The sequence below is a fragment of the Coenobita brevimanus genome, chromosome 47 (genome assembly GCF_032717465.1).
Source record: "Coenobita brevimanus isolate Jiangsu-jjx chromosome 47, ASM3271746v2, whole genome shotgun sequence".
Classification (NCBI taxonomy): Eukaryota; Metazoa; Arthropoda; class Malacostraca; order Decapoda; family Coenobitidae; genus Coenobita; species Coenobita brevimanus.
The window spans coordinates 26565149-26576926 of NC_137000.1; the positions used below are offsets into that span (position 1 = coordinate 26565149).

An 11778-nucleotide genomic window follows, 5' to 3' on the forward strand; every position below is an offset into this window, starting at 1 on the left:
GTTAGTAAGTGAAAAGAGTGGCTTAACCCTTCCTATAGTCTGACAAATCTAAACGTAGGGTTTGGGTGGAGTCACCCCCTCCCTGCACTGGTGCCACGTTTCCGAGCTGACCTCTCCATCAGCGATGACCTTGACACTGTTTCCCTCTTGTGATCTCCGTTTTTCTAATACCCCCTATACCCCTGCCACCAACACCCCCTATACCCCTGCCACCAACACCCCCTATACCCCTACCCCCAACAACACCCCCATCAACAACACCCGCTATACCTCCACCACCAACACCTCCTATAAATATAGACCCCCACCATCAACACCTGTATAATAATTAGCCGTTGATAATTGCTATACTTTTATTGAGAGCATACATTCTACCCTACTGCTCAAACTCCCTAATCTTACAATCCCATCTGTCTTAATCCTTCCCACTGCCTTCGTTCTTAAATCCCTTAATTGATCTATTTTTAACCTAAGTGTCCCCACACCTTTTAAACCATTTACCTCTCTGTCACTATTCTCCACCATATGTATCAACTTGTATTATATTGTGTATAGAACTTTCATACTGTATGCTGTACTACTGTATAATGTATAAGAATACCCACTGTTTAGTGGAAATAAAGTTTTATTATTACAGTATTATTATTATTATTTCTCTCTCTCTCTCTCTCTCTCTCTCTCTCTCTCGCTAGATTTTGTTATGTGTCATCCATGGTTTTTTACTTCCATTTTTATGTATGGATTATAATTTTGACTTTATTTCCAAACCACCCTTGAGGTAAAAGTCACGGCGAGTTTTTTTTTATAGAGGTTTCCCCAATAGGCCTAAATCCTGTAGGGGGTTGGTGACCTCCCATAGCGTACACACAAACACGCGTCGCGTGAGTGCTGCCACCCCAGAGCTGTTTGATATATTTATTTTAATTATGAAAGGATCGCCTCTTCCCACTTTTATCCCTTCAAATTTTCTTGCAATTATACTTGCTAAATTAATTAGCAATGTTAGAAGTGTTGGGGAAGTAAATAATAATTAGAATATTTTTAGAGCAACACTGCCAAATTTTAATGCCACGTTTCTCTATTATCGTATAATATAGTATGCAGAATAGTTTTATTCTTCCTTGATACATGTCAGCACTTTCATTACAGTTATATTAGTATGAGTTATGTTTATGTATCATTCCTACTACACAAACCACAGGCGTTATACATCGTAGGGTTAGGAAACATGGCAATAGTGTAGGGAGGGGGTGACTCCACCCAAACCCTATGTTTAGATTTGTCAGACTATAGTATAGTGATTAACCCGGTGCTAAGACAGACTTAACCATAAACAAAGAAATAAACAGATGGAGGAAATTATGATGTTGACAAAAAGCAAAAATCAAATCAGCATGATGAAACTCTATTAAGATGATTTGGCCATATGGAGAGGATAGAGTATGAGAGACTGACTAGAAGAGTGCATGTAAGGTGGAAGGGGGATGGGGAGACCGAGGATGAGATGGAGGAATGAGATGGATTGATATACGAGACGGGATTGAACAGGAGGAAGGGCAGTCAAACGAAAGATATCAGGGTGTTTGTAAAGTGACATGGTCATTTGTTTGTGGCCACCCCTTTCAGGATTACAGCGTCTGTCTATAGATAGGGTACCCAGCGTAATGAAATAAGACCGTATAAGATGTGAAGTTCCCAAGACAACAAACAAGCACTTAATTGAGCAAGCAAGGTCGCCCCAGTGTTCATAGGCCAAGGAGCAAACACGCTTTTAGCCCGTCCCCCTCCATTACCCCTTTCATCATCACCGTTATTAAGGCTGGCCCGCGTAAAGTGAGGGAGGGAGGGGGCGAGAGCAAGACATCATCCCTCCTTCGTTACTGTCGAGGGATAAAAGGCGCCTTAAAGTGTGGTGGTATATGGGTGGCTTTACTTCTTGGCTTTTCTTTGACCCCGCTTCGTACCCTCGACGTATTGATTAAATGTTGCCTTAAGTTTGATCATTCCTGGACGGACTTGGTCGTCAGTCAATTCGGTTCTGCAATTATTTACAGGTACAGACTTTTTCCTTGGAGCATTTCAGTTTTTTTTTTTCGGTCAAACTGTAAATATGTTGCGTATTTTTATTTTTTAGATGTCTGTGCAATACAGTAAATAGAGAGTGCAAAAATTAATCCAGTAAATTCAAAAGTGAATCTGTAGTGCATTCCCAGACCTCCTTTTCTCCGCCAGTAAGTGTCACCACAAAACACAACCCTTCATGGTCTCCAGTCGAGTCTCCTGGTGGCTCTTAAGTACAGTTTATATCAGTCCTGGTCGAGTTTGCTTAGTATATATGGTTCGTTAAGGCTAGATTTCTCGGATGTAGACTAAGCTTTGTGGAAATAATCAGGTTAATTCAAGGATAAAGTGATTTGATTTGAAGAACCAGTTAAAAGTTTAGGTCACAGGGAAAGGTCAAAGGTCACGGGAAAGTCAACTCAGTTTTGATCTGATTTGAACCAAAGTTGGTGGAACGGTTATAGGTCAGGCAAGAATGAAATAATTTGACTTTGCGTGTGGTCAATCGAAGGTCAGAGTCAGAGGACATAGTAATATATTTGGCCCTGAGAATTGCTGGTGGGAGCGGGTGTTACATTTTATATTTTCTCTTCTCTTTAAATCTACCATAATCAAGACGACTGATGTTTTAATTCGAGCTGGCATTAGAGGATTTACTCAGCTAAGAGTGAGTCACGGGGACCAGAGAATGAAACGACTGTGGCCATTACCTCTCTTGAGACAGACGACTTTAGTACTGAATTCCAACTAGCTCGTGGCACTTCAGCTGAGAGTGAGTTTGGGAGGCTTGGAGTGTTTATGTGTTTCCGCATTTGTTCCCTACATGTCCTCCCACTCCGTCATGCGGTATAGAGAAAAAGTCGTGATACATCTGATTATACTGTACAGTATTTTTACATCTTTTCATCCGTTTTCTCTCACGCAATAACCCATGCAAAAATAAGAAAAAATGTATATATCTGTAGTAGGAGCAGTAGTAGTAGTAGACGTAGGAACCATAATAATAATGATGATGATGATGATGATGATGATGATGATGATGATGATGATGATGATGATGATGATGATGATGATAATAATAATAATAATAATAATAAAAATATCGTCTTGCTTCCCATTGCACTCCAGCCCGTTGCGGCGCCGGCAAAAAAACTGGCCTAATGCGTGATTGAGGTTCCTTGTCAACACCCTTAGTCAGAGCAACGTGGGGGGGGGGGAAGGAGAAGGGGGGATAGCACGAAGGAGGGGATGGAGAGGTCGGTGGGTAGGGTGAGGGTACGAAGGAGGGGTTAGGGAAAGATGGAAGGGGAGTGGTGCAAAAAAAATACTGTGCTGGCTGGCTGGAAAGGGGAAGGGGACGAGGAGGAGGGGGTTTGGGAGGTAGTAGGGGAGGGGAGGGAAGTGGAAGGGTGCAAGAAGTACAGCACGTGTTTGGAGGGCTGGAGGAGGAGAGGGTTAGGGAAAGGGTAGGAGGGATAGGAAACGGGGAGACAAGGAGGGAGTTGGGGAGGGGGTGGGGGATTGGGGGCAAAAAGGAGGTTAGAGGGTTAGTGGTACTTGCCGAGGGGGGGAGGGGGTGGCAAGAAGGAGGGAGTTGCTAGAGCTGGAGGGGGTGCAAGAAGAAAATTTTGGAGGGTAGGGGACTTGGGGTCAGGAAAAATGAGAAGTAGGGCAGGGTAGACTCGGGGAATTGGAAGGACTGTGGAGGGTGTAGGGACCATCTGGGGGGTGGGAAGAGGAAGGGGGATCAGGGGTCCTGTGGTGGTGTTGGGGGAGGGGAGAACTAAGTAGTGTTCGTTCGTCAGAGATTTAGCTAAAGTCATTACCCGGTGTTCTGAATGGCGGGCCTCTGGGGAGCTCCAATGTGCATCCCGAACCCCCACACAACTCCGACTTCGACTTCATAATTAACCTTTTCACTGTCCAAACAACAACTCCTCACAGCCTTAAATAATCAGTACGTACGGGAAATTAGTTATCAGTATCTCCTCTAGGTTATGGAAAGATTCATTGGTTAATCTAGAGGAGGTAAAGGGGATTGCTGACTTACCTGTGGATTGAGTGTGAAATGGCGTCGCCTCATCATTAAGCAGAGGCCTTGGGGAGTTCCTCTATCCCTCTCTGGCATACACCCCTCCGGCCGCAGTCCCTCATCTTTTTTTTTTTTTTTTTTTACCCTCCCCTCTCCCTGTCCCCTCTCTCTCTCTCTCTCAATCATCTCTCCCCTCCCATCTTTCCATATTCTTTCCTCCCTCTGACCCTTCCTTTCTTTCCCTCCCTTCAGTCCTTCCCTCCTTTCTCCACTTCCTCTTCCAGCCGTTCTCTCCTTTCCCTCCCTCTAGTCGCTTCCATTTTCCCCCCCTCCTCCTTTCAGCACTTCCATTCTTTACGTCCCTCTAACTCCTTTCCCTCCCTCTTTCCATCTCGTCCCTTCTCCTTTCTCATCCCTCCATTCCCTTCCTCCAACATTTCTCATCTTTTCCGTTCTTCTTGCAGCCCTTTTTCTTGAGACTTTTCTGGTTTTCTCTTCCTCGCTTCAGCCCTTCCCTCCCTTCAGTCCCTCTTCCCCTCTCTTAGACCCTTTCCTCTTCCTCCTCTTTCCAGTCCGGTCCACTCTTCATACCCCTCCTCACACTCCCACCTCCCCATACTCCTTTCTTCATCTCCCAACCTCGCTCTTTCAGTTACCACAATCTGTTCTTAATTAACTTCTGCCACACATTTGACTTCACCCACATTCTGCTCTTCTGTTAATCATTTTTCTCCATTCCACCTCTTCATCCCCTCCATATCTTCAGCCCCTTCATTTTTTTTTTTTTTACCGTCTCATTGTTACTTCTTTTTATTGGGTGCCGTGTTGAAGAAATTGGGACTTAGCAAGAACCAGTTAATTATCTCCCCCACTGACCCTTGTGCAGTCTATAGGCATAAACCTAAGCCTCATTTTTTCTTTCCTCGTTTCATCCTCACTTTCCCATTTCCTCTCCCAAATATCCTCTCTCCCCTTTTGATTTCTTTATTGTTTCGTATTTTATTCCCTCACTTTTTGCTCTTCATATTTCCGTCCCTATCCATTCCGTCGCCCCCTTTTCCCCTTTTCTTCTCTTCACCTTGTTTAGTCTTCATCGTTCCCTCCTCCTTTCTGTCGTTTTCTGTTTCCTCTTCCTGCCCCATCCTCTCCTCTCTTCATCTTCATTTCCTTCCCTTTTTCCTGTGTTTCACATTTCTCAGTTTTCTTCCACACTTTTCCCTGTTGATCACCTCCATATCTGCGTCACCATTCCTTAATTCCCCTTTGCCACATTTCCTTAAGTCCCCTTTTCCACATTTCCTTAATAACTCTCTTCCCCCTTTTCATTTCTCCATTTTCACTCACCTCCCCCACAGCCACAGAGAGGCCATTTAAGGTTTCATAATATTCTTCCCTCTATGCTCATTGCTCAATCGGTAGAGACGTGGCCTGCCGTTCTAATGGACCCAGGTTCAAATCCCCGCTGGGGCAGGGAACAGTTTAAGGATTTGAATTTCATTAAACCAGGCTTTACTGATCTACCAAACCCGCCGACATGCCGTAAAAATACCCCCGCTAATATCAACACACCAGTCCTGTATGAGACAGCCCTAGCATGTATTCAATATGGACGGTGGGTGTTAGCGCCGAAGTGGTGACATGAAGAGGTGTATGGTATGTAGGAGGACTGTTGGGCCTTGATAGCAGGCTGTGAAGCCTATGCCCAGAGTCGAACACATAAAAAAAAATAAAAAAAAATTTAGGGAGACACCATCTTGAATTTGGCGCCCACACAACGTTTCTGTATTTCGTGTTTAATATTTGCCATCACCCGATATTCATACTGCTCTTAGCAAATGTCTTTTATACTGAAGGGGTTAATGAAGGTCTTGATTGGCTCGTTCGGTTCTGAAGTCTCGCCTGAAGTGAGTTGAATTGGTTGTAGTTAGCGAGGATAATGAAAAAGACGTAATCGAATTGAAGGGGTTAGCCGTGAGGTGGACAGGTTACGTGAGTGTGTAGAAAATTTGCGTAGGGTGTGTAAAGCCATATAAGGTGTACGGTTTTGGGTTGGGTTTGTGATGTGTGGATCAAGTGTGTAGATATAGGAAAGGTGTGTAGGGATGTGCAGTTAGGGTGGTGTGTAAAAGTGCGTAGGGGTGGATGTGTTTGTTGGGTGTTTGGGTAGGGTGAGTAGTGGTGAGTATGATGTAAGGTGTGTGGGAAGGGTGTAGTGGTGCTTGTGTGTGTGTGTGTGTGTGTGTGTGTGTGTGTGTGTGTGTGTGTGTGTGTATGTGTAGTGGTATATGGGTAGGGTGTGTTGTGGTATGTGGGTAGGGTATGTAGTGGTGTTTGGGTAGGGTGTGTAGTGGTTTGTGGGTAGGTTATGTAGTGGTGTTTGTGTAGGGTGTGTAGTGGTTTGTGGGTAGGGTGAATAAGGTTATGTAGTGGTGAACACAAAAGGTGTTTTTAAAGTGCGTAAGTTGGTTTTGTAAAGGTGAATAACAGTTATCATGGATTGTGTGTGTGTGTGTGTGTGTGTGTGTGTGTGTGTGTGTGTGTGAGAGAGAGAGAGGGGGGGGCAGGGGGGGCTGCGTTGAGTAGGTGTGTTAGGGTGCCTGGGCTGGTTGTATAGTCTAATTAAGCTGGATAGAGGGGAGTGCAAAGGACGAACACAAGTTAACTCGGTGGAGGCAAGTAAGTGGATGGTGGAGTGAAGGTGATGAAGGCGAGTGAGTGGATTGTGGAGTGGAGGTGATGAAGGTGAGTGAGTGGATGGGGAAGACTGATGGTGGAGATTGATGTTGGCGCTAAGAGTGAAGAAGTGGGTAGTGGAGTGTTGTTGATGATGTGGAAATGGATTGAGTGGATGGCGGAGGTTGATGGTGAGATGGAGAGTTTTAGATGAATATGAGATTGGTGAAATTGATGGTGGGGGTGACGAAGTGTACGATGGAGTTTGTTGATGGAGTGAATGATGGAGTTGCATGATGGAGGTATAAATAGGAATTGGCGAGGCTTAATAGTGATGTTCTGAGGCTGAGTAGTGATGATGGGGCGGGATAGTAAGATAAATCGAGTGGATAGTTCAAAGTGTAGTGGATTGGAATGATAAGGCTCTAGTTACTGTAGTGGGGGTGGATAGGAGGGCCGATGAGGTTAGATGGTCAGTTGGAGGGGTTGCTTGAAACTGTAGGGTGAATAGTGGGATCCTGGTGTTGGAGATTGGGGTGGACGTGTTGGCTTTTGGGTGAAATAGGGTGGTGTTAGGATCAGAGAGTGTGGTTGGATGGGGAGGTTAGATAGTGGGTTTAGATCGGGAAGCTAGATGGAGAGATGGAAAGATTGACATAGGCAGTGGGGTGGACACGTAAGGTGGTGGGGTTTGATGGTGAGGTGGAGGGTTTGCTTGTGAGTGTGGAGTAGGAAGCTTATAGGATTAGACTATTTTATTTTTCAGTGACAGGATGGATTGTTTTCTGGAGACATAAGGGTGAATAGGTCGCCTGATACTGAACATCATATATTTAAAGACCATCGTACTCCAAACTGTCGAGGAAATGTGACGAAGCTTTACGTAATTGCTGAGGTAAATAGTTAATTAGGATATAAGAAACACCTGTGAGATGTAGTCACTTTTATTCAATAACAGAAACAGTGGGAGTAATAAATGATCGTTTGCTATAATATCACATTCCTATTTCCGTCTTTGTAGTTGAAATTTCCGTCTCTAGATGGAAGTTCCGTCCCTGTGGGTGAAACTTTCCTCCTTTTTGGGTGAAATTTCCGTCTCAGGATGAAATTTCCGGCCTTGTGGGTGGAATTTCCGTATCTGGGGGTGAAAGTCCCCTTTGTTTGAGTGAAATTTCCGACTCAGTGAAATTTTCGCAAGTGGGTGAAACTTCCGTCCCTGGGTGAAATATCCGTCACTTTCTTACTTCACATCTTTTACGAATCTGTACATCCCTTTTTCTATCCAGTCTACGAAACCCACATACAATATTTAACAAACCCATTTCCACTCCCCTCGCCCGTGATTTTTAATATTCATGCCTTTCCAATGACACCCATACTTTTTGGACACTGATACACCTTCAAACACTCCTATACACTCCTCTTTCAGTCTGTTTACTCATGCATCTATTCCGTATTAAGACCTTCACAAGAGCTGTAATCTGACTTCATTAGATATGGAGCCTCAGATGTGTATACACGGACTGGTCACAAGTATACCTCTCACAGTATTGACCCTGTAGCTTATGTATTGTAGTTTCTTCCATTCACAAGCCAGTCCTCTTTATATACGGATTTTTATAGCAAACGTTTCTGTGCACTGATATCTTTTTGAAATTAATTCTTCTTACCTCAAGACGATTTTATTCAGCCCAGGCGAGACTCTTTGTTATGAAAAGGGAAAAATGAACAGTACTGAACCTCTCCACTTCAACGAATCTCCTCTAAACTGTAAAATCACTCTTGTCTGCGAGAATAAAGCGAAAAAGACATAATAATGATGAAAGGGGTTTTCTACCGTATCTAGTTAAGTTAGCTGGTAAATAAATAGATTCTTTGATATCACATATGGTTCTGGCAGTAGTGTTTGGTATTGATTTTGCCTTGTGTGTGTGTGTGTGTGTGTGTGTGTGTGTGTGTGTAAGTTAGCTATAGCACATGTATTCATCCTTGGCAAAGCTGAGCTACCCCCCCTTTGCATACTGAGCCATGATAGAGACTGACAAAGACCAAATACAGGGTTGTTCATTCGATATATAACGTTCCACTTTTCACTCCACTGGGCAATTACTCATGTTGAGGGGACGGCTGTGTCAGTGCTATTTGTATCGGCCGTGCATCATTCATTCATTTCCTTCTATCTACCCTGCATCATTCATTCATTTCCTTCTATCTACCCTGCATCGTTCATTTATTTCCTTCTATCTACCCTGCATCATTCATTCATTTCCTTCTATCCACCCTGCTTCGTTCATTTATTTCCTGCCATCTACCCTGCATCATTCATTCATTTCCTACTGTCTACCCTGCATCATTCATTCATTTCCTGCCATCTACCCTGCATCATTCGTTCATTTCCTACTGTCTACCCTGCATCATTCATTCATTTCCTACTGTCTACCCCGCATCATTCATTCATTTTCTTCTATCCACCCTGCTTCGTTCATTTATTTCCTGCCATCTACCCTGCATCATTCATTCATTTCCTACTGTCTACCCTGCATCATTCATTCATTTCCTACTGTCTACCCCGCATCATTCATTCATTTTCTTCTATCTACCCTGCATCATTCATTCATTTCCTGCCATCTACCCTGCATCATTCGTTCATTTCCTACTGTCTACCCTGCATCATTCATTCATTTTCTTCATTTCCTACTATCTACCCTGCAACATTCATTCATTTCTTGCTATCTACCCTGCATCATTTATTCATTTCCCACTCCCACTGCCACACCTACGTCCTCATTGTTATCAGTATCTACCCTGCATCATTTATTCATTTCCCACTCCCACTGCAACACCCACGCCCACACCAGCCGACTGAGCCACCCACCCAACACGTAGATACTGCCACGTGAGTTTTTAGTAGGGCCACCAGGTAATACAAATCAGCAGTGTCAGCTGTTTAGGAGCAAGAGGTGGAGGGAGTGGTGTTTGCCTGGAAATTTCAAACAAACGATAATAAATACATTGATTATTAGGTATCACAATGGAGTCTGGTTTAGTTAATTTTTTTTTTCTTTTAATCTGACAAAAATCCATAAGTTTCAGCTCAGTTGATGACCAGGTGTAGCCAAGCGGGAGAGTTGATTTGACAAGTAACCAAGGAGATTCATTCCTACCCCATAACTAAACCCCGTCGAATTTCAAGGAATACCACGTCTTTACACTAACTTGGCCCAGATTTTCGTCGTCTTGCAGTTTATTTCACGTTGATCAGTGGCGGAAAAGGACGGTGCAGTGGCTCTACAATATTTCCATAGCACTTCCCCGTGACTAGCATCATGTCTTGGTGTGAATCTGTTGTTATAACTCAAAATTCAGAATAGTGAGCGAGCAGTTCTAGGCCAAGTTAAAGCAAAAGGAGTATAGTATTGAAGTTGCAGGAATGGCCCACTTCTCTCAGATGAAAACAAACCCAGTGTAATGGTGTTTGCATAGATTTCTTATATAACACGGAGGGTCAGTGTACACGCAGTCAAAAATTCCTTTTACAATGTCTCTAAGTTTCGACAAGACCAAATGGTGACTTTTCTGGGTTACGTTCTGTGGGAGCGTGAACGTGGGGGAAAGGCGAACAGGCGGAGAGCAGTGCAATTACGGCGTCACTCTTACTGTTGTTGCTGTTTTTGTTTGTGTAGGCGTCACTGTTGTTGTTGTTGTTTTTGTTTGTTTACTGCTTGACGTAGGGTGGTGGGCCGCAGCAAGACTTGGGCAGCTCCGGGGCAGAGAGGGAGCGTGGCGTGGCGATCATGGGTATGTAGCTGTGGGCAGGGAAAGGAGCAGTTAGAGGAGCATTGAGTCAAGAATATGGTGGACTGGTGGAGCATTCTCTCTCTCTCTCTCTCTCCTAATCTGTTTGAGGTGTCGTTCCATTCAGTATTTGTACTTCAGAATCTCCAACATAGTGTGTGTGTGTGTGTGTGTGTGTGTGAGACAGAGAGAGAGAGAGAGAGAGAGAATCACCAACACCCTCATCTCATTCGAACACTATCACTTCATCCCAGCCTATTAACACACACACACACACACACACACACACACACACCGCAGCAGCAATTAATCACAACCTTGACCCATATCGCTAAAAATTCCCCACCTCTATTCCTACCACCTGGCTCTAATGACGTGAAGTGGGCGTGGGGGCAGGCAGGTTAATATCCAAGGCCCCATCACCTAATCTATGCTTCCCAGAAACCAGACATTGTCACCTTTGTATACCCACCCGCCAGCCGTCATCACCACCAGCAACGTCATTATCCTAATCTCTGTACCTCTGATGCGAATATTCAAGGAAATAATTGTGGAATACACGTTGATATCCGTGAAGGCTGTACTCTTCCTTATTTAGCAGGAGCTTGTACAATTTAGGCAGCCGTATTACTGATAGATTGGACAGTGACGAGGAACCTCAATATGTCATGTGGTTTTCCTGCTAAATAGTTCTTTTAATGCAACTGTTCGCTTTTTCCGAGACCTGACCACTTATGTTTATACTCAGATCAGGCCACTTATACCCAGATCTGGCCACTTAAACCCAGACCTGGCGACGTTTTTCCAGACCTGGCCACTTATGTCCAGACCTGGCCACTTATACCCAGTCCTGGCCACTTTAATACTGACCTCTTAGTGCCGTAGTGAGGGCACAGGTAGGTGTGGTAGTGTGAGAGGAGACGCAGATGTGGCTGATTGCAGGTGTACACGGTGACGCAGCCAGGCACGGGGCTGCCGGGCACCACCACCATCTCACCACGGTCACGCACTCTGGGGGAATGCAGGCAGGGTGAGAGGAGTGAGGCAGGCATGGTGAGAGAGGTGAGGCAGGCAGGGTGAGAGGGATTAGGTAGGACACACAGGGATAGTGATAGAGAGAGGGACACAGGGCAAGATGAAATGGGTGAGGCAGGATGTACAGGCAGGGTGAGAGGGGTGGGGCAGGGCACACAAACGGGGTGAGAGGGATGAGGCAG

General features: G+C 44.6%; 1 long non-coding RNA gene across 1 annotated transcript; it reads right to left on the minus strand.

The window, feature by feature from the left end:
- Positions 1–10102: 10102 nt before the first annotated feature.
- Positions 10103–11563, minus strand: LOC145398952 (uncharacterized). The gene is made up of 2 exons (XR_013897220.1): positions 11432–11563; positions 10103–10572 (listed from the first exon to the last, which is right to left on the minus strand). It is a non-coding gene; the product is annotated as an uncharacterized LOC145398952 (long non-coding RNA).
- Positions 11564–11778: the final 215 nt, after the last annotated feature.